Raw genomic sequence first — 24,000 nt, 5'->3', positions numbered from 1 at the left:
GCCTGCCTCTACTGGAGAGCCTTTCCGAACACCCTAGCTCGTGGTGGGCAACCTCTTCGCTACCTCTCCGGAGACCCTGTGAGGCCCACCCAGGCGGTCTGGGTACAAACCCCGGATTGCTATTGTCTCCTCCTGTGCTCTGCCTCCTGGTGGCAGGTGCTCTCTGGGTCCGACCAGAGGGCCGTACAAACCCTGCACCAGGCCAAGGGTCCATCTCCAGCGCAACAATATTCTTTATTTGGAGGGGGAAAAGTGTCTAGACTGAAAAAATACAACTTTTATGAGGTCAAAAAATATGGTGGCCTACCGCATCACCACTTTCAGCTTTATATAACATGGCTTGTCAAGTATGTTTTTGCTGGGAATGGTATTCACATCATTATAAATTTGAGGTTCCAGAGATCTTATTTTAGATATTTCTAGCAAAACGCAGAGATAAATGCACTTCACACTAAAGATCAATTTCTTCCACAAAATTTGTGGTCGCATATATTAATTAGACAGTTATTACTATACTGGCAGTTTTTTTTTTGTAAAGAGTGGAAAATAAACCCGTATGCAACTGAATTGCTTGAACTAGTTGGGAATCCTAAATTCCCACCTGGTCTAGAAAATCCATTGTTCAAAAATTGGAAACAACAAGGTTTGGACACAGTAGAAACTTTTATTGCAAGAAATCAAAACTTTTTCTTTCGAGCAGATACTTCTTCATGTATTTACAGACCAGGCATTACATACAAAAGATAATAAAATAAATTAAAGCCAGGTAACAATACTTTGTCCTTTGGTATAAATTAAGATTTAACAAAGAAAACTTAGGGATGCTCGCACCTCTCGCTCAATCTTGGACATCATCCCTGGGGAAACAAGTTACAGAGGAATCAATTTTAATTTCCTTTGATTTTACATTCTCTACTACTATAGTTGCTAAACTTCAAGAAATGCAGTTTAAGGTAATACATAAAGTGGTAGATTTTAATATATGTGCACGCGCTTCCCTGCCCACACACACGAACGCGCCAATTTTATAACATGCACGCGCCGGCGCATATATGTTATAAAATCAGCAGGCCTTGTAATCCGCGTGTGCAAGGGGGGGGTAGAATTATGCAAAATTTATGTGGCGATGCATCCCAGCTTTCCACAGTTCCCTTCCAGACCGCTCTCTATCCCTATTCTAGCTAACCCCGTTTTTTGAAATTTACCTTTTGTTCCTCAACAGCATCTCCAGCCCTGCCCCTCCCCGCCCCCCGGACTGCCCCTCTATCTGGGCCTGGCACTTTGGCGTGTAAGGTTACGGGTGTGGCTGGGCCCCTTTAAAGATGCGCGCAAGGACCAGCCACACACATAACCCCAGTTTTTTACGAGCACAGGGGATTTAAAATTTGGCAGAAAATGTATGTAGATGGGATGAAGATGTATAAATGAAACTCGGATACAGAGAAGACTGCATCAAAGACCGCGGTTCCTTTTAAAGGGCTCAGTGCTGGAATTTGGTCCATGGTGCCGGGAGATGACATCACATAGCCCAGGTATATAAGGCAAGGCTCTTCCCGCAGAACCTCGCCTTGGCAATCGGGTTGACATCGTGTGTGTATTAGTTTGCCTCTCCAGCTTTCCTTGTTCCAGTGTCTCCTTGTTCCAGTGTCTTCTTGTTCCAGCGTCTCCTTGTTCCAGCGTCTCCTTGTTCCAGTGTCTCCTTGTTCCAGCGACTCCTTGTTCCAGCATCTCCTTGTTCCAGCGACTCCGTGTGTTCCTGCTCCTTGTGGTCCTCCCTGTGTTTCTACTCAGGTAGTACCTTCTGGACTGATCTTTTAGTACTGACCTCTGCCTGCTTGACCATCCTCTTGACCGCCGCCTGGAACCGACCTCTGCCTGCCTGACCATCCTTCTGTCTGCTTCACTGGAACTGACTACTGCTTTGCCTTGATTATGCTTGGACTGACCTTTGGCATTGACCCTTGCTTCGGCTGACCATCCCTGAACTGATACTCTGGCTCTGACCCTCGCTATCCACTCGGACACTCTCTTCCACTCTACAGCGACCATCGGACTAGCCCGCCTGGGATCCACCTGTGGCTTGCTTCTTGCTGGACCCACGGCATTGCCAGTCACACCCAGAGGACCCTTCTGAACTGTTCTCTCCCTGAGGACTCTGAGGTTTCCAGCCTGGATCCAGCACACCTCTTCGCTACTTCTCTGGGAAAACCCCGAGGCCCACCTAAGTGGTCCTCAATTTGCCGCTAAGTACTGGATATACCTCTGTAAGAAGTTCAACATCACGCTAAGTCTAACCTCGGCATAATCACCCGCAGGCGACACGGCCAGGACGAAAGAAACCAATCAGTCCTTAAAACCTTTCTCCGTTTCTATGTCAATGACCAATAAAATGACTGGGCCGACCTCCTGCCATGGGCAGAACTGTCCCATAATACACACATTGCCTCTGCCACAGATGTCTCTCCACTCACCTTAGGCTTCAGTCGCCAGCCACGCTTGCCCTCTGCCAGTTCCACAATAATGTACCTTCAACCTGCGGCCCAATATACAGCTCAGACGATTCAACGACTGTGGAACCAAGTAAAAGAACGACTCTCCCAAGCAGCTGACCAAGCCAAGCGGGTCACCGACGCCCATCGACAGACCGCACCCACCTTGTTACCCGGACAGAGAGTTTGGCTCAGCACCAAACACCTTTGTTTGCACTGCGTCCCAATGGTTAGCCTCCAGATACTTGGGACCATTTCCCATCATTTGACGGGTAGGAGCGGTGACCTACCAATTACAACTACCACTTCCATGGAAACCACAACAACATTTCATGTGTCTCTCCTCAAGCCTCTCGTGCTCTCCTGGCCCTCCAAGAAAACCTCCAGCAACACCCGAAATACCGATGGAACCAGACGCCACCATGCAGGTGATGGAGGTCCTTGACGTCCGTCATCGTCTGGGCAGATGGGAAACCTCTAGCCTGGGAAGGCTTCGGGGCAGAGGAGAATTCGTGGAAGCCCTCTGACATATCCTAGACAAAGCTCTGCTAAGAGAATTCCATCGGCTGCACCCAGAAAAACCTAAACCGGTAAGGGGGAGGCCTAGAAGGGGGGGTTCTGTTGCGCGTCCTGGCCACATGGGTGTCGCGACTGGGCCTGCTCACCTCGCGCTGCCCTCCACGAACTCCGGCCTTGCCGCCGCAGCCAGCTCCCATCACCCGCAACGCTCCCCAGGCATCCCCCAGGCACATCAGGGCCTTCCGATTCCTTACGCTCCTCACACCGGGGCTCGGCGTCCTCTATGGCATCAGCCCCATCCCTAGGCGCGCGCGTGGACCACAGTTCCTTTAAAGGACCCAGCTCGGGAACTCGGTCCGTTGTGCTGGAAGATGACATCACATAGCCCAGGTATATAAGGCGAGGCTCTTCCTGCAGAACCTTGCCTTGGCTATCGGGTTGACATCTTGTGTTTAATAGTTTGCCTCTCCAGTGTTCCTTGTTCCAGTGTTTTCTTGTTCCACAGCATCCTCCGTGTGTTCCTGCTCCTTGTGGTCCTCCCTGTGGTCTCTACTCATAGGACCTTCCGGACTGATCTCTTGCTCCTGACCTCTGCCTGCTTGACCATTCTCTTGACCGCTGCCTGGAACCAACCTCTGCCTGGCCTGACCATCCTTCTGTCTGCTGCCCCTGGAACTGACTACTGCTTTGCCTTGACTATGCTCAGACTGACCTTTGGCATTGACCCTTGCTTCAGCTGACCATCCCTGAACTGATACTCTGGCTCTGACCCTCGCTATCCACTCGGACACTCTCTTCCACTCTCCAGCAACCATCGGACCAGCCTGTCTGGTCCTGAGGCTTGCGTCTTGCTGAACCCACAGGCATTGCCTTTCATACCCAGAGGACCCTTCTGAACTGTTCTCTCCCTGAGGTCTCCGGGGCTTCCAGGCTGGGTCAGCTAGTCTTCTTGGCATAGGACTGTGCATCCTTACTCTTGGTGGGCACACCTCTTCGTTACCCTCTCTGGGAGAACCCCTGAGGCCCACCTGTCCAGGCGGTCCGGGTAACCAAGGGCTCAACCTGAGGGAACCCTGGATTGCTATTGGTGAACCTCCAGTTAGCCTCTGTCTCCTTGTGTGCTCCGCCTCCTGGTGGCAGGCGCTCTCTGGCTCCGACCAGAGGGCCGTACCAACCCTGCACTAGGCCAAGGGTCCACCTTCAGCGCAACAGGAAGCCCTCTGGGTTCAGGGAAATTTCTAGCGTAACTGAGTGTAATCTGTTTTGAAAGTGCCTGAAAAATGAAATATAAATAAATAAAAATATTTAGGAATAATAACTGAGGAAAACTGACATACATTTCAGGCTATTTGGAGAATAAATTCATTGGAATACATTTTTTAGAAATTCACTGGAAAAATTCTTTTTAGAAATTTGGGAATTTGGAGATAAGGAATATTTGGGAATGTGGAGTATTTCAGGGATGTGGAGTATTTCAGGGATGTGGAGTATTTCAGGGATGACGAGAATACTTGAATTTCTCAGATTGTTGGTGGAAAATTGAGGCATATTGTGGATAATTTAGGGATACTCAAATATTTGATACATCTCAATATTTGATACATCTCAATATTTCAAGAATAGCGGGAAATTATGAAGTACCCCTCAATCCATTGGGAGTACTGAGAGGAGAAGATCATCTTGCTGGTGGCTGAAGAGGATTGATAAGTATTGCTTTGGGAAATTTTAGAATTTAAAATGTTTTGGGGAGAGGTAAACTATTGGGATATATTCTTTAGTGTGTGTGTTTGTTATAGAAAGCAAGCCAAAGGTAGGAAATATCTTAGAGTTTGTGTGTTTGTTATAAAAAAAAGCAAGCCAAAAGGTAGGTTTAATTTTCTCAGTGGAAAAGATAAACAGTACCTCCCTCAGGGATCTGTTCTTCGACTGGTGCTTTTCAATATATTTATAAATGATCTGGAAAGGAATACGAGTGAGGTGATCAGATTTCCAAATGACACAAAATTATTCAGAGTAGTTAAATCACATGCAGATTGTGATAAATTACAGGAGGGCCTTGTGAGACTGGAAGATTGGGTGTCCAAATGGCAGATGAAATTTAATGTGGACAAGTGCAAGGTGATGCATATAGGGAAAAGTAACTCATGCTGTAGCTACACAATGTAAGGTACCATATTAGGAGTTACCACCAAAGAAAAAGATATCGGCGTTATACTGGATAATACATTGAAATCGTCGGCTCAGTGTGCTGCAGCATTCAAAAAAGCAAACAGAATGTTAGGAATTACTAGGAAGAGAATGGTGAATAAAACTAAGAATGTCATAATGCTCTTTATCGCTCCATGATGAGACTGCACCTAAAGTACTGTGTGCAATTCTGGTTGCCACATCTCAAAAAAGATATAAGTGCACTGGAGAAGATACAGAGAAGGACAACCAAAATAATAAAGAGGATGGAACGGCTTCCCTATGAGGAAAAGCTAAAGAGAGTAGAGCTGTTAAGCTTAGAGAAGAGACGGCTAAGGGGGGATATGATAGAGGTCTATAAAATCATAAGACAAGACTAAAATGGGTAATTGTGAATCAGTTATTTACTCTTTCAGAAAACACAGATGGACTAGTGGGCACATCATGCTGTTAACAATTAGCACATTTAAAACAAATTGGAGAAAATTCTTTTTCACTCAACACACAATTAAGCTATGGAATTTGTTGCCAGAGGACAGTTAGTGTAGCTGGGTTTAAGAAAGGTATGGATAAGTTCCTGGAGCTGTCCATAAATTGCTATTAATCAAGTTGACTTAGGGAATAGCGACTGCTATTACTGGCATTTGTAGCATGGGATCTACCGGTATTTAATGTTTGGGTACTTGCCAGGTACTTGTAACCTGGATTGGCCACTGTTGGAAACAGGATGCTGGGCTTGATGGACCCTCGGTCTGACCCAGTATGGCAACTTCTTATGTTCTAATGGTCCAATTTTAAAAGGGACATGAACGAAAATAAGGGGGTTATGTGCGTGGCTGGGCCTTGCATGCACAGTATGCATTTTCAGAAGGGCCCAGCCATGCACGTAACCCCCGTTATGCATCGACGTGCCGGGCCTCTCCAAAGGGCAGACCGGGGACACGGGATCTGGCAAGGGAGGGGCAGAGCAAAGGGAATGGGCCAGGACAGAAGAAAGTATGAAAAAAAAAGGGGTTAGGTAGGGATAGTTTAGGGGTCGGGGAGGAGCGGGGAAGAGGGAGGAAGGATAGGGTTAGGATTAGGAAAGTTCCCTCCCAATCTCCTCCTTAATTGGAACTGGGAAAGGCCTACCTGAGTCGCAGAGTGTATTTTTTAAGATCCCCCCCCCCCCCCCGCCCCCATTGTGCGTGTGACAGACATCCACCCACACATGCACATGCTGATTATAAAATCAACACGTGCATGTATACGCAGATATCGTATTTTTTAACGCGCACACCGAAGCATGAGTGTTATAAAATAGCCGCGTCCATATGCGTGCACATGGATACCCGCACGTGTTTTTTTTAATCAACCCCTTAGGTAATAGCTTACAGTGTGTGCCCATCATGTACCATGACAGCCAGCTCCTTCCCATCACTATCTAAAATCCTATCTAGGTAACGCTTGAGGTCCACCACCTTTACACTTGGCAGGCATGTTACCAGGCGATCCTCCCTTCCACCAGCCTCCTGGCTCTCTACATTTCTTTTTTTTTTTTATTTACTGTTTATTAAATTTTTCAATAATTAACATAGAGTTTCAAAATTTTTTATACATCATATTTTTACACCATATTTTATCCATCCTGACTTTCAAGGAAAACATGTAACATTCTTAAACATCATAGCCTGGAGGGATATCAAAACACACTCCTGTAACTATATAGGTAGAATAATTAAGGAATATAAGTGATCCAAGATGTCATAAGAGAGCATATGTCACTAAATTCAAAATTATAAAGAAACATTAAGGAGAGGTACATATATTCTTAATGCCCATACTCTCTAAGGTTCAGCTCTCTCAGTTCCAAAATTATCCAAAAAGGAACGTAAATGTAAAGGATCATAATACACGTATCTATTATCATTAATATACATCAAGCATTTACAAGGGTATCTAATTGTAATTTTAGCTCCCAGTTGCCTTGCTTCTTGGCACATCTGTAACATTTATTTTCTGCGAAGTTGCGTACTTCTTGAGAGATCCAGATAAATTCTAATTTTTTCAGCAAAGAAAAGTTTTTCCCTGTTGCGAAGAAAACATTTTAAAACTGAATCTCGATCCCCTGGAAAAACAAAAGTACACAATACAGTTCACCGAAACTCTAAATGTTCCGCTGTAGAAGATTCAAGAAATCCAGTTAAATCAGCCCCTATATTTATGAAGGCATTTTGTTCCTGCTGTGGTAATTCAGTTGTTCTAGATATAAAGTAAATGCTTGAAATAGGTGGTATAGCTTCACTTGAAAATAAAAGAAAATCCATCAAATATTTTTTAAACTGATCTCATAATGATACAAATTTTATAGAAGGAAAATTTAATATCCTAAGATTTAAATATCTTTGAGAATTTTCCAGATATTCCAATTTTCTTAAAATAGTTGCCTCACTTTGTATTAATTTTGCTTCAACTTCTTGGGTTTGGATTGCATTTAATCAATTTCTTTAATTTTTTTTCTCTTGGGAATCCAAAACAGGTTTGATGTCACTATCTTTTTGTTGTAAGTTTGTTACAGCCAAAGTCAAAGTTGAAATTGCCTTCTCCAAGGCAACTAGGGCATTCCATACTAAATCTAACGTGATTACTTGTGGTCTTGATAATTTGAAGCTGAGATCTGGGCTTACCTCCTGACTGCGGCAGACATCCAAAATTCTCAAAATTTCATTCCACCGGTTCCTCTCCCCCACCGATGGCCGTCATAGCGGTGCCTCTCGTCCACCAAACTCTGCACGGCGGATCCCCGCTGTTCACTCCGCTCTCCTCAAGTGTCCACGCCACACCACTGCTCCAACGGCTCCTGACCCGGAAGCAGCCGCTACCGCCTGCCCTCCTGCCAGTCCCTTCGGCCGCAGGGTCCAAGCCTGTTCCGAGCTCACTCCGTGGGTAGGGGGAGAGGGAATATCGGGCGCCCCAGGACTATATGATGTCGATATGTCCAATGGCATCTGGGTGTGCTCCCCACCCGTTGCCTCCGCAGACCTCCTCTCTGGGGTCGAAGTAGATACCACATTGAAGAAGCCCTCGATTCTCGGTTGAAGAGGACCTGGTAAGGCAGTGGCTGCGGGTTCCAGCCTTACCTTCCCCTTTCTCTTTGTGTGAGGCATTCTATTTCAGGAATGAAAAATTGATTTAATTCGAGGAGCTACTCTCAACGTGTCTTCTCCTTACGACGCCATCTTGGATCAGTCGTTCTCTACATTTCTAATAATCAAATCACCAACTATGATGGCTGACCTAACCCATCCCTCCTGGGCAGTAGCCCTGGGAGACACAGCCTTGGTGCAAGAGGACAATGCAATCACCTGGAAAGCAGGTCCTTGCTACAGGAACACTTAAGAACATAAGAACATGCCATACTGGGTCAGACCAAGGATCCATCAAGCCCAGCATCCTGTTTCCAACAGTGGCCAATCCAGGCCATAAGAACCTGGCAAGTACCCAAAAACTAAGTCTATTCCATGTTACCATTGCTAGTAATAGCAGTGGCTATTTTCTAAGTCAACTTAATTAATAGCAGGCAACGGACCTCTCTTCCAAGAATTTATCCAATCCTTTTTTAAACACAGCTATACTAACTGCACGAACCACATCCTCTGGCAACAAATTCCAGAGTTTAATTGTGCGTTGAGTAAAAAAGAACTTTCCCTGATTAGTTTTAAATGTGCCACATGCTAACTTCATGGAGTGCTCCCTAGTCTTTCTATTATCTGAAAGAGTAAATAACTGATTCACATCTACCCGTTCTAGACCTCTCATGATTTTAAACACCTCTATCATATCCCCCCTCAGCTATCTCTTCTCCAAGCTGAAAAGTCCTAACCTCTTTAGTCTTTCCTCATAGGGGAGCTGTTCCACTCCCCTTCTCATTTTGGTAGCCCTTCTCTGTACCTTCGCCATCGCAATTATATCTTTTTTTAGATGTGGCGACCAGAATTGTACACAGTATTCAAGGTGCAGTCTCACCATGGAGCGATACAGAGGCATTATGACATTTTCCATTATATTTACCATTCCCTTTCTAATAATTCCCAACATTCTGTTTGCTTTTTTGACTGCTGCAGCACACTGAACCGACGATTTCAATGTGTTATCAACTATGACGCCTAGATCTCCTAGATTTAGCCCAATAGACTAAATGACCAACCCAGCCACTGTATATTCATAAGTTCTCATTCTCCAGTTTTTTTCTGTCCTTTATTTCCTGGCTACTCTAGCCCCCAAGTTCATTCTCCCTGTTATTTGTATCTGCGCTTCGGCCTTCCTGTTATATGGTTTTGTTCAGTTAACCCCTAAGTTCGATGTAAACCGGCCTGATATGAAGCTTGTCATGAAGTTCGGTATAGAAAAATGTTAAATAAATAAATAAATCTCTTTCTTGGTTTGTAGCACCTAATATGGAACCTAACATTGGTAACTATAGCATGGATTATTTTTCCCTATATGTATCACCTTGCACTTATCCACATTAAATCTCATCTGCATTTTGATACCCAATGTGCCAGTCTCACAAGGTCTTCCTGCAATTTATCACAATCTGCTTGTGATTTAACTACTCTGAACAATTTTGTATCATCTGCAAATTTGATTATCTCACTCGTCGTATTTCTTTCCAGATCATTTATAAATATATTGAAAAGTAAGGGTCCCAATACAGATCCCTGAGGCACTCCACTGCCCACTCCCTTCCACTGAGAAAATTGTCCATTTAATCCTACTCTCTCTTTCCTGTCTTTTAGCCAGTTTGCAATCCACGAAAGGACATCGCCACCTATCCCATGACTTTTTACTTTTCCTAGAAGCCCCTCATAAGGAACTTTGTCAAATGCCTTCTGAAAATCCAAGTATACCTCGTCTACCGGTTCACCTTTATCCACATGTTTATTAACTCCTTCAAAAAAGTTAAACAAATTTGTGAGGCAAGACTTGCCTTGGGTAAAACCATGCTAACTTTGTTCCATTAAACCATGTCTTTCTATATGTTCTGTGATTTTGATGTTTAGAACACGTTCCACTATTTTTCCTGGCACTGAAGTCAGGCTAACCGGTCTGTAGTTTCCTGCAGCATCAGGATGATGCTCTCTGACCAGGAGACCTTCCTCCTCCAATGCAGCACCAAGGCTGCCAGACTGGAGTTGGAACTTTGTTATTAGGTCCCTGAAGGTCTCATCTATATACCTTTCTGTCTGCCTCAGATCTTCCAGGTCTTCACTCTAGCCTCCAGAGATCGGACTCTGAAATCCAGGAGCTCTTTGCACCGGGCACACACATACAACCTCTCACCAATGTGAAAAGAAATCATACATGTGACACTTGATGCAGAAGATGGGAAGGCCCCTCTCTTGTTGCTGGATTGCTGCTTTGATCTTAATTTTGTTGAGTTCTTAGTTAAGTTTAGGTTGCTAAGGGGGTAGGAATGTCCAAATAAGAGTCCTTTAAATTTATTGGTATATTCATTATTAGTCTGGTAGTGACCTGCAATGGGATAATTAAACTCTTAATAAGGGCTGGGGCCATCCTGTGCTGATTGATTTTTAAGGTGAAAGTGTCTCTTGCCTATAAATCAAAGGATGAGCTAGGAGTGAGTGGGAGAGGGGTGGTCAGAGAGCATCATGCCCAGGAGGGAAGGGTTAGGTCAGCCATCATAGTTGGTGATTCGATTATTAGAAATGTAGAGAGCCAGGTGGCTGGTGGACATGAGGATCGCCTGGTAACATGCCTGCCAGGTGTAAAGGTGGTGGACCTCACGCGTCACCTAGATAGGATTTTAGATAGTGCTGGGAAAGAGCCAGCTGGCATGATACATGTAGGCACCACTGACATAGGAAACTGTGGGAGGAAGTTCTTTAAGCAAATTTAAAAAACAAATCCAGAACCTCCAGACTAGCATTCTCTGAAATGCTCCCTGTTCCATGTGCAGGTCACCAGAGGCAGGCAGAGCTCCAGAGTGTCAATGCGTGGATGAGACGATGGTGCAAGGAAGAGGGATTCAGTTTTGTTAGAAACTGGGAAATCTTTTGGGGAAGGGGGAGTCTCTTCCGAAGGGATGGGCTCCACCTTAACCAGGATGGAATCAGACTGCTGGCGCTAACCTTTAAAAAGGAGATAGAGCAGCTTTTAAATTAGAACAAAGGGGAAAGCCGACAGTCGCTCAGCAGCGCATGGTTCGAAGAGAGGTATCTTCAAAGGATACTAATGATGCATTAGAATTAGGGCATCCCGACAGTGAGGTTCCAATAATAAGAACAGTAGCCCAAGTGCCTGTAACTAAAAACTCACCTGAGCTAAAAAATTCTAACTTATCCCTATCAATTAAAAAGCAGAATGAAAATACAAACAAACAACAAACTTTGAAATGTTGACTTAATTGGCATCTCAGAGACATGGTGGAAGGAGGATAACCAATGGGACAGTGCAATAATGGGGTACAAATTATATCGCAATGACAGAGAGGAGCACCCGGGAGGAGGTGTGGCGCTTTATGTCCGGGATGGCATAGAGTCCAACAAGATAAACATCCTGCATGAGACTAAATGCAAAATTGAATCTTTATGGGTAGAAATCCCTTGTGTGTCGGGGAAGACTATAGTGATAGGAGTATACTACCATCCACCTGGTCAAGATGGTGAGACGGACAGTGAAATACTAAGAGAAATTAGGGAAGCTAACCAAATTGGTAGTGCAGTAATAATGGGAGACTTCAATTACCGCAAAAAGTAAGGGCAACTGAATTAAATTTAAATTATAGCCTAAGTGACGGTGTCATCAAGCCAGACTTTGTGATTTTAACCCAAAACCCAACCCTCCCCCTGACTGCCTTACTAAGTTAAAACATTTTACTTTGCTGGACACAAGAAGCTTTAGCGCTTCCTGTCTCCTGGTTAAGCACAGCCCAAAGTATCAGATTGACCCCTGGGACAAAATAGCTCACTTTCAGGTTTCAATATTAATTCAATATTAATTCTGCCCCTTACAAACAAAACAAAGCACAAACTTTGGCAAATAAACAGCTCTGTTACATTAAAGCACAAGTTAATAAAATAAAATTGCACTTAGATTCAATTCAGCAGAGGTTCTGATTCCTTAGAATCCAAGCTCCCAAAGAGTTTTTCTCAGTTTGCCAGCAAATACTATGGCTGAGCAAACATCCAATTAGCCCCACCTCAACTGGTTAGAACTAGCACACTTTCAGGTTTCAATATTAATTCTGCCCCTTACAAACAGATTGACCCTTGGGAACAAAATAGCTCACTTTCAGGTTTCAATATTAATTCTGCCCCTTACAAACAAAACAAGGCACAAACTCTGGAAAATAAACAGCTCTGTTACATTAAAGCACAAGTTAATAAAATAAAATTGCACTTAGATTCAGATTCAGCAGAGGTTCTGATTCCATAGAATCCAAGCTCCCAAAGAGTTTTTCTCAGTTTGCTAGCAAACTGTAATCCTGTTGTTTTTGAGTTCCTTAATACCGTGTGTGAGTGGGGGGGTAGACTTGTGGGCTGCACAACAGTCAAGAACAGGTTAAGAGTGTACAACAGGCTAAAAGGGTATTCCAGAACACATAGGGTAAGTGTGGGGCCAGAAATACTATCTTAGAAGCGCAGTCCATATGCATTCCATGCATTAAGAAAGGTGGAAGGAAGGCCAAACAATTGCCGGTATGGTTAAAAGCTGAGATGAAAGAGGCTATCTTCCTTCAAAAAGCGGAAGAATTCATCTGAAGAAAACAGGAAAAAGCATAAGCATTGAGAAATTACTACTTACCTGATAATTTCCTTTTCTATAGGATAGTCAGATGAATTCAGAACAAGTGGGTTATGCACCTCTACCAGCAGATGGAGACGGAGCAAACTGACATCACAGTATATACACCCCTGCAGTGACATCAGCCTGCCAGTATTTTATTCAAAAGCAAAATGTGGACAGACTAGCAAAAAATTGATCAATAACAGATAACCATTTCAGTACTCAGCCAACAGGAAACACTGAGCTCAGACAATGAATGTATTAACTCTAGTCTAGGGTCTGGACTAACACTTACTAGTAACCCCTGGAATACATAGCCATGCAGGAGGACCATAGCACAATCATTCGACAGCCAAGGGCAGGAAGCTGGAATCATCTGACTACCTAAAGAAAAGGAAATTATCAGGTAAGTAGTAATTTCTCATGTCTTAGCATGTAGTCAGATGAACCCAGAACCAGTGAGATGGATTCAAGCTACTCCCTAACAGGGCAGGAGGCTGCCCGCGGTCCAGCCAAAACCACACGTGCAACGGCTGCATCCTCCTGGGCCATCCAAATGATAATACCTGGAAAAAGTTTGCAACGAGGACCACGTCACAGCTCGGCAAATGTCGATGGAAGACAAAAATCTCACTTCCGCCCATGACACTGCCTAAGCTCTTGTGGAATGAGCCCAAACCTGACTAGGCAACGGCTTCCCAGCATCAACATATGCAGCTGTGACTACCTCCTTAATACAACGAGCTAGTGTAACCCACGAGTCTGCCTCTCCCTGTCTAGTACGCAGCAGTATTCCCCCTGGAGCCACCCAGAGAAATAGCTCCTGGCAAGACAAGGCTTGCAGCTTGGAAACCCTATCCACAGAACAAATTCCCACAAGAAACACTGTTTTTGACTTCCAGTTATGGCACGTGACTGAACGGAGATTGGGTGAAAGAGCTCCAGGACGTCTCCCCTATTTAAGCCTTACTTTTTTGTGCTTTCTGGCCCCACACTTACCCTATGAGTTGCGGAATACCCTTTTAGTTAGGTGTCCTTGAAACGTTTTGCCTGAGCGCTGCTGCGATGGGAATATGAGCAGCAGAGTGATGTGAGGTGGGAGAAATAAGAAGTACGGTGATCCCAAAATGGCGACGGCGGCTGAGGGCAAAAAAATGATGGCAGCCATTTCAGAAGAGGCGCTGTTCCAAATATCTAACAGCATTTGTCAGCCTTAGATGATCACCTAATTAAGATTCAGACTGCCATGGATGATATCAAAGACAGTTTAAAGGGGCGATCGAAACATTTACATTTGGCGGAACAACGAATAACTCCACAGGAAGACTGGCTGACCAAGGCAGAGCACCAAATTGACTTATCCGGTAAAAATGCAACACTCCTTGAGCACCTTGAAGATCAGGAGAATCACAACCGGCATAATAATTAAAAGATTATTGGTTTACCTTAATCGCTGAGTGAGGAAGAACTGTATGACTTCCTGGAAAAATGGCTTCCAGAACATCTAGGCCTGGAATTTCCAAATGACCACTTTCAGTGTGAGCATATCCACCCTATAGTCAGCCAGTTAATTTAGAGTATTTTCCAAAACAAGGAAAAAAAATAGCAAAAGAAAACAGGGAAAACTTAAGCAGAAAAAAAAAACTAAAAACCTCCCTTGGGTCTCCTAACTGTAGCCAGTCAGCTATATCTGAAGCCAATGTGTAGTGTTATTCTCTTTTGCTTCATGCTGGGATTGTATGTTCAATAGTGTTTCCATGTAAGGCTTAAACTCCTTAGCGGTGCCTTCATTATATCTACAGTGAGGGGGGGGTGGGGGGGGAGGGAATGTTTGATGGCCACCCTTCCTAGAGGAAGAAACAAATAACAAGGAACTGGGAAGGGAGTTTTGGTCCTTAGGAGCATGAGGAGCTCTTTGGTTCTGAGTTCAGGGAGTATGGAAGGGTATATGAATGGGGACGATTGGAGGTATGATTGGTTGGGGGGTTGGGTTTCTGGGATCTTGGGTATAGAATCAGGCACTACTCTACTTTGGGGATTCCATTCTGGTGTTATGGTATGACTGGTAAACTCTGGGAGCCTAGGCTGTGGGTTCCCTGGAGGATGGATTTTCTTTTCTCATAGGACAAGCAGGATAATAGTCCTCACACATGGGTGACATCATCAGGATGGAGCCCTATCACGGAACACTTTTGTCAAAGTTTCTAGAACTTTGACTTGCACCACTGGGCATTCCCAGCATGCCTCCAACCCTGCATCCAGCAGGGGTCCCCCTTCAGTCTCTTTTTTTCCGTGCAGCAGTAGCCACGCGGGTTGAGGAGCTCTCTTGGTATTCCTGACAGGAATTTTCCTCACGGAATTTCTCCAAAAATTTTGACAAACTTTACCCCACCCGGGGTCCCCCTATCGGTTCGATACCCGCGGACATGTAGGTAAGGCTTTACCTCCCTTAGCGGTCGATTCCTGTCAAGTTTTCCCTCCGGGGCCTATAGGCCATCGACCGCACCGTGGCTACAATTTTTCAAATTCATGGCATCGGGTTTTCGTCGGTGCCCCGATTGTCCCCGGACAATGTCTATCACAAACCCGCATAAGGTCTGTGTTTAGGGGCAGACCATGATGTCCTTACATGTACCAAATGCGCCCAAATTACACCAAAGCAAGGCACAGAAAAGATGGAGTTTCTTTTCGAGGCGAAGCAGCCGACACCGTTGAAGGCCTCGACGTCATCAGAGCCGGCGCAGTTCACTTTCTGTCAACTATTGGACACCGGTATTCCCCGTCCAGCCACGGCCACTCCATAGTTGTCCATTTCATCTTTCTCGGTGCCAGAGAAGGACCGGGCCGACCATCGGGAGAAACACTGGCATCGCCATTGAAACCTCAGTCCGCCGATCCAGGCAAGTCCTCGGCATCGGTGTCGATAGAACCTTCTAAGAAGAAATCCCATCCAGAGAAGCCCCCATCCTCCTCTGCGACTGGATCACCAAGGCGTTCCCCATCTTCATCGGTGCTGGGAGCCGTGATTCCACTGTTACAAGTGGACCCTCCGGTTATGCTAGCGCTGCCTCCTACTCCAGACCTGGGGTTACAAGCCCCAGACTTCCATGAAGAACTGAACCAGATGGTTCAAGAGGCCACTGTAAAAGCGCTCCAAGGTCTTCAACCTCCATTGACTTCGGCCCCGATTCCGGCTCCAGTCACTGACCCGATGCCCACGGTCCTCGCGCCATTACTGGACAGGTTGGACACATTGATTGGTGCCCTACCACCGGTGGGACAGAAGACACCAGTGCATCCTACTCCATCAACTCTGATTCCCTTATCATCGGAGGACAAAGATGCACCGAGGCTGGAGCCGTCTGGAGTCCCACCACCACCAAAATCACCGGATCCTTCGGTGCCGATTCCACCATCAATGCCGCACCATCCTCGGAAGGTGCCGCCATCGGTGCCATTGATGCCCTGACCAGATCCCACAGGAATAGCACCTTTTCTTCCATCTGGAGATCCCATCGGTGCTGGAGACCAGCCTTAACAGCCCTGGACAGATGATTCCTCTCAATCTCAGGATTCAGATGACATCCCTTTAGAACCATCTCCTCCTGAGGAGAGAAGACATTCTCCACCAGAGGATCTGTCCTTTATAAGCTTCATAAAGGACATGTCTGAATCTATTCCTTTCCAACCTCAGACAGAACAGGATTCCAGGCACAAAATGCTGGAGGTGCTAAAGTTTGTAGACGCACCTAAGAAGATCATGTCCATACCTGTTCATAAAGTCCTTCTTGACCTACTCCAGCGTAACTGGGAACATCCATGTTTTGTATCACCAGTGCATCGCAAAGCAGATGATACCTACTTGGTACAGACAGCCCCTGAGTTCCAGAAAACCCAGCTTTCTCATCAATCAGTGGTGGTGGAGTCGGCCCAGAAGAAGGCACGGTGTTCTAGGCCTCACTCCTCAATGCCTCCAGGGAAGGAACAAAGGTTTCTGGATGCATTTGGACGTCGTGTATTCCATGGCTCCATGCTTATTTCTCGTATTGCCTCATATCAATTATATATGATGCAGTACACCAGAAACTTGTTCAAAAGTCTTCAGGATCTCTTGGACTCCCTACCTGAGCAATTCCAAGACCAACTTAACTCTCTGGTCTAGAAGGGCCTAGATGCTGGCAAGCATGAGGGCTGCGATGTGTATGATATTTTTGACACAGCCTCCAGGGTGTCTGCAGTGTGGATTAGTGCCCGAAGATGTGCCTGGCTGAAGTCCTCCGATTTGAGACCTGCAGTACAGGAAAGGTTGGCTGACCTTGTAGGATGGGCCTTGTTGGCTGGGCCTTGTAGGATGGCTTCTTAGATTCTCTCCTGAACTGTCGCTTAGAGGTGGACTGAAAGTCTGAAGGCACAGAAGAGAGCTGACGTAGCGTTTCGTGGTGGTCCTTGAGCTGTGCTACAGTTTCCTGGATCTTATCACCAAAAAGATTGTCTGCGACCACGAAACGCTACGTCAGCTCTCTTCTGTGCCTTCAGACTTTCAGTCCACCTCTAAGCGACCGTTCAGGAGAGAATCTAAGAAGCCATCCTACAAGGCCCATAGATATTATCCTCCGCCCATCTAAGCCATACCAGAAGGGTAATGCCCATCAATCCAGGCCTCAGAAGACCCAGCCAGCTCCGCAACCTTGCCCAGCTTCCGGTTTTTGACTTCCCGCTAGAGAGCATTTGCCAACCTCCTCTACCATCGGTACCAGTAGGCGGCCACTTGTGCCACTTTACCAACACCTGAACCACAATCACTACAGATCAATGGGTACTCTCTGTAGTGATTCCAGGTTACCATCTTCCTGACCATACCAACGGATTCCCCACCTCGGCTGATGTGGGGCCTGTCCGATCACTCTTCTTTCCTGGAAAAAGAATTGTTAACTCTCCTCGAAGCATGGGCAAAAGAACCAGTGCCCCCTTCCCAAGAGGGGCAAGGGTTCTATTCCCGATATTTCCTAATTCCAAAAAAGTCAGGCGATGTTCGTCCAATCTTGGACCTGCATGCCTTAAACAAGTATCTTCGAAAGGAAAAGTTCAGGATGGTAACCTTGGGTTCTCTCCTTCCTCTTCTGGAAAGGGAAGATTGGCTTTGTTCTCTAGACTTGCAAGATGCGTACACGCACATATCAATAACGCCGTGTCATCGAAAATACCTCCATTTCCTGGTCGGATCTCGACACTTCCAGTATCAAGTGCTACCATTCGGCCTTGCGTCGGCACCTTCAGTCTTCGCCAAGTGCCTGGCAGTAGTCGCAGCCTACCTCAGAGGATAGAGAGTTCATGTGTACCCTTATCTCGACGATTGGTTGATAAGGGCCCCATCTCAGAAGGATGTACTGACCTCCTTACATCTAACCCTTCATATGCTACTATCACTCGGGTTTCTTATAAACTTCCCAAAGTCCAAGCTGATTCTGTCTCAGATCCTCTCCTTCATAGTAGCAGACTTAGACACCATACAGGCAAAGGCTTTTCTCCCACAGGATCGAGCTTGCACTTTTACCACCTTGGCTCAACAACTCCAGGCGCATCGGTGCACAACAGCTCGTCACTTCTTCACTTTGCTAGGCTACATGGCATCCTCGGTACATGTTACTCCAATGGCCCATCTAGCCATGAGAGTAACACAGTGGACCCTGAAGTCCCAGTGGGCTCAGGCTTACCACCCAACATGCAGCATTGTCCAAGTCACCAGACAGCTCTGCCTCTCGCTTGCTTGGTGGGTTCAATCCTCCAATCAGGATGAGCCAACATGGAACCACCATTCAACTGACCTCTGAAATACGCAAGGGCTGCTACTTGTACCTTTAAGGAACTGAGGGCTAAGCCTTCATTCAAGCCATCCTGCAAAAATTCCAGAATTAGCGGGATCATGGCCAAACAAGGAAGAGTACCTTGATCCTCACACCAGGCCTCAAACACTCGCCAAACTCGCACATAGGCCAAGGAATTATAGAACTTTCTAGCTCTTAGCAAGTTGGAAATCAATGCCGCAGAATATCCACGTTTCAGCAAGCGAGCCCTTTCAAGGGCCATACCGTAAGACAAAATCAAGTCGGATCTTTGTGATGATCAGGTCCTTGTCACAACAGGTTCTTTTGTGCCAGAAGACAAAGGAGCGAGTCCAGTAGGAGCCGCCGCAGATCTTCATACCATGGTCTCCTGGGCCAATCTGGAGCAGCCAAGAGCACCATCTCTCCATGGCACTTGATCCTTCAAGCCATGGAGGAAAAGCGTGCACAACTTGTCTTCTGGTCACTTCTGTACTAGGGCATCAATCCCCAATGACTTTGGATTTCTCCTGCAACAGAAGAATCGTGGAACTTTCGCACTATGAGAAGTCACCAGCAGATCTATAAACGGGAGACCCCAGTGATCCAGAATCAGCTGAAACACCTCATCTGACAATGCTTATTCTCCTGGGTCCAGACTCTCCCTGCTGAGAAAATCTTCCATTATATTGTCGTTTCCTGCTATGTGCGGGGCTGAGATCATCTGGAGATGCACTTTGGCCCATTCCATAAATTGATCTATTTCCTGCAACACTTGTTGGCTCTTGGTTCCTCCCTGCCAAGTGATGTAAGCCACAGTCGATGCATTGTCCAACATTATCCAGACCGATCGACCCTGCAGCCTGTCACTGAACTGAAATGCCAGCCAAACCAACCTGGCTTCCAGCAGATTAATGTTCCAGAAAGACTCTTCTGCACTCCAGCGCCTTTGCGCTGACAGTAAGCTCCCCAACCATGGAGGCTCGCATCTGTTGTCAGTAGTAGCCAGTCCGGTGGTGCTAGGGAAACTTCCTTCCTTAGATGATCTGCTTATAGCCACCACTGCAGTTGGGAGGAGACCTCCATCAGGCAGATGGAGTCGAATCAAATAGTCCTGAGACTGCAGGCTCCACCAAGTTATACAAGGATATATGCGGATTCCATCCTTTCTCAACTCTGCTGCAACTACCACCATTACCCTGGAGAAAGTCCTGGGAGTGGTGGCCTGACCAAAGGGCAGTGCCCGAAACTAATGGCATCCCAGAACTGCAATTCGCAGAAAATATTGATGCTCTAGTTGGATGGGAATGTGAAGACACACCTCAAACAGGTCCAGAAAATTCAGAAATTCCCCCAACTGCATGAACATTATCACTGAGCACAAGGTTTCCATGCAAAAATGCATCACACGCAGATAACAGTTGAGCCCTTTGAGATCCAGGGTGGGATGAAAGGAGCTCTCATTCTTGGGCACAACAAAATAAATGGAATATCGTCCCGTATTTTCTTGAGATGTGAGCACTGGAGCCACAGCCCTTAGACTGAGGAGCCTTGCTAATTTACCCTCCATTGCCTACTTCTTCTGCAGGGAATGACAGAAAGACTCCATGAACATATCCCGAGGAACACTATGAACTCCAGGGCATATCCTTCTTGTATCACCTCCAGGATCCATTGATCAGATGGGATCTTGACCCACCTCTGAAAAGACAGAGAGGCTCCCCCCTATCTCCTGTTTCTGGGGGTGGGTCAGCAAATCTTCATTGGGAGGCTCGGGAGGTTCCACTGCCCAAGCCCTTCTGGGTTGTCTGGGATGAAAGGACTGAGACCTACTGAAAGGCAGAGTCCTCTGGAAGGTCACTCCTCTATAGGGTCGAAAACGCTTGGATCCCCTAGCATGACCTCTCATGCTAAAGGAACGCAGCATCTGCTTCTTACCCTCCGGTAATCGAGGAACTGGTGATTCACCCCACTTACTGGCCAATTTTTCCAACTCACTCCCAAACAAAAGTGAGCTTTTAAAAGCAATTTTGTGAGGTTAGCCTTGGAGATCGCATCGGCCAACCAATTTCTCAGCCATAACTCACGCCTGGCCTCTATTACTGAAGCCACCTCTCTGGCTGAGGTGCAGACCAAATCGCAGCCCGCATCTGCCAAGAAGGCGGCTGCTGGCTCCATAACTGCCCTGGAACTCACCCCAGAATCATCGACCTCCTGAGAGAGAAGTAAACAAGAGCAAGCCACCAGGGAACAACAAGATGCGATCTGCAACATCATTGCCACTGTTTCAAACGCATGCTTAAGGATAGTTTCAATCCTTCTATCATGAGCATCCTTTAAGGCCGTTCCTACTTCTACTGGAATAGTGGTCCGCTTGGAGACTGCACATACAAGTGCATCTACCTTTGGGAAATGTAAACACTCTCTAAGCACTGGATCCACAGGGTAAAGGCCTTCCAAAATCCAACCCCCTTTGAAATTAGCCTCTGAGGCGCCCCAGGCAATCAATTCTTGAATGGCCTCCATCACAGGTAAAAAAAAAAAAAAACAAGAGGCTTTACGCAAGGAAACCATATTGGGATTTTTCTTTGGCTCAGACATGGTATCTGCCTCAGGAACCCCAAGCATTTTCAAGGTCTTGGAAATCAGGGCTGGCAGTTTATCTCTATGAAAGAACCATAATATAGTCTTATATGATTCTAATCCTGGAGGAATTTCTCCATCCTCTAGAGCAGGGGTGGGCAGTTCCGGTCCTCGAGGGCCACAAACCAGTCTGGTTTTCAGGATATCCCTAATGAATATGCATGAGAGAGATGTGCATGCACTCTGCCTCAGTTGTATGCAAATCTATGTCATGCATATTCATTAGGATATCCTAAAACCTCGACAGGTTTGTGGCCCTCGAGGACTGGAATTGCCCACCCCTGCTCTAGAGAGTCAGGATTGGCTTTATCATTCATGCGACTCAGAGCCCGATCTAGGTGTACTCTGACACTTAACAGTAGATCTAGGCAAGGTTCCTACCTGTGACTCTGTCCTGGGAGCATTTGATGGAGCTGAGGACTTTGCCTGAAGGAAAGATTGCAAATGCAATCCCTGGAAAAATTCTACCCATAAAAATGTAGAAGGATCCATGCTAAGACCAGGAAGCACCTGAGGCGTACTCACTGCTGACAAACCAGTTAGGGGAGTTCCAAAATCAGGTGCCCCACCTGACACGTCTTTATCCAGCCCTATATCCGGCTGGGAAGAACCAGGCTTAGTGAAATCAGAGGAAGATAATTATCCCTAAGTCTCCAAACAGCGCTGGCACACATTAGTGGGCACTCCAGGCTGAGATGCCTGAATATGACAGGCAGCGCAAAGAGAAAGGTGCTTAGGTTTCTTAAGTATATGCACCATTAGTCTGCCAGTTTGCTGTAGCGGTGACTGAAGGCGTACTTCCCAATATCTAGATGACCAAAATTTAGGCATCGATAAAGATAGGCACCACAAACACCCAGCTTGTGCACACAGGTAAGCATGTGACCACTAAAGGCACCACTTAACTTGGACGCAAAAACTGAGGCCCAACTAAGCATCCAAAACCTGGACGCACAGCTAGATGTGCACACCAAACAGACAATCCTGTAGAGAGCAGCCTAACACATATACAAAGTGCGTGAAATGCTGTTGATGCCTACCACACGGCACACAGTGAAAAGGCCTCAGAGCGGGGTCTAGCCTATAGATGCTAGTCAACCAGCCAAGCTGCCCAAATGTCGGAACGGTGCACCAAGCATGGAGACCGGAGCAAGGAGGAAGCCCTATACCAAAAAACTCTCCTTCTCTGTCTCTGTTCCCCTTTTATTTTATTTTTTTTTTAAAGTTACCTAAGCTCAGCTTTACCTGGCTGAGTACAGAGATGGTTTCCAGCTGCAGGAGGAGAGAGCATAGGCCATCACTGCCATGCTTGGCTTCCTGCATCTGCTGCCTTTCAGCTGTTTTAAACAGCTAAGTCCACACCAGCTGAAAAAAACAGCTATCTGAGATACCATGGAAATCATCTCAGGAATTCTCAACTGGGGGATGGTCTTTTTGGTATCACTGCAGGAGAGTGGGGCAAGTTAATTTTACTTTCATTTCTCCTTTTCAGTGAAGCAATCCCCAGTGGGGAGATGTACATTCACCATCTGCTGGAGATGGAGAATACTGATGAAGGCTGATGTCACTGCAGGGGTATATATACTGTGACATCGTACTCAATCTCTATCTGCTGGTAGAAGTGCATAACCCACTTGTTCTGGATTCATCTGACTAGATGCTAAGAAATGGCAAGTTAAATGTAAAACATAAGACAGGCTAAGTGAGAATTAGAAAAGAAATTGGCTATAGGGGCAAAAACTCATAATAAAATATTTTTAAAATATATCTAAAGCAGAAAGCCTGCGATGGGGTCGGTTGGACTGATGAGGATGTTGAGGAGATAGCCGTTCCAGACAGTTTTCAAGGGTAACGATTCAGATGAAATGAACCAAATCACAGTGAACCTGGAAGATGTAGTAGGCCAGATTGACAAACTGAAGAGTAGCAAATCACTTGGACAGGATGGTATACACCCCAGGGTTCTGAAAAAACTAAAAAATGAAATTTCACATCTATTTCAAGTAATTTGTAACCTATCATTAAAATCATCCTTTGTAGCTGAACACTAGAAAGTAGCCAATGTAACTCCAGTATTTAAAAAGGAGTCCAGAGATAATCCAGAAAACCGGGGACTAGTGAGCCTGACTTCAGTGCCGGAAAAAATAGTGAAAACTATTATTAAGAATAAAATCACAGAACGTATAGAAAGACATGGTTTTATGGGACACGGCCAACATGGATTTATGCATGGGAAGTCTTGCCTCACAAATCTGCTACATTTTTCTTATGAGGTGAATAAACATGTAGATAATGAACTGGTAGATGTGGTTATTTGGATTTTCAGAAGGCATTTGACAGAGTCCCTCGTGAGAGGCTTCTAAAAAAACTAAAAAGTCATGGGATAGGATGCAATGTCCTTTTGTGGATTGCAAACTGGTTAAAAGACAGGAAACAGAGAGAATTAAATGGTCAGATTTCACAATGGAAAAAGGTAAACAGTGGAGTGCCTCAGGGATCTGTACTTAGACCAGTGCTTTTTAATTTATTTATAAATGTTGTGGAAAGGGATG

At 45.7% G+C, this 24,000-nt stretch overlaps 1 long non-coding RNA gene across 1 annotated transcript; it reads right to left on the bottom strand.

Moving 5' to 3' along the window:
* Positions 1-648: 648 nt before the first annotated feature.
* On the bottom strand, positions 649-4,964 carry LOC115098352. The gene is made up of 2 exons (XR_003858474.1): positions 4,911-4,964; positions 649-857 (listed from the first exon to the last, which is right to left on the bottom strand). It is a non-coding gene; the product is annotated as an uncharacterized LOC115098352 (long non-coding RNA).
* Positions 4,965-24,000: the final 19,036 nt, after the last annotated feature.

The sequence above is a fragment of the Rhinatrema bivittatum genome, chromosome 8, assembly GCF_901001135.1.
Source record: "Rhinatrema bivittatum chromosome 8, aRhiBiv1.1, whole genome shotgun sequence".
Taxonomy (NCBI): domain Eukaryota; kingdom Metazoa; phylum Chordata; class Amphibia; order Gymnophiona; family Rhinatrematidae; genus Rhinatrema; species Rhinatrema bivittatum.
The sequence above is the reverse complement of the archived record's forward strand: the minus strand, read 5'-3'. Positions and strand labels throughout refer to the sequence as shown.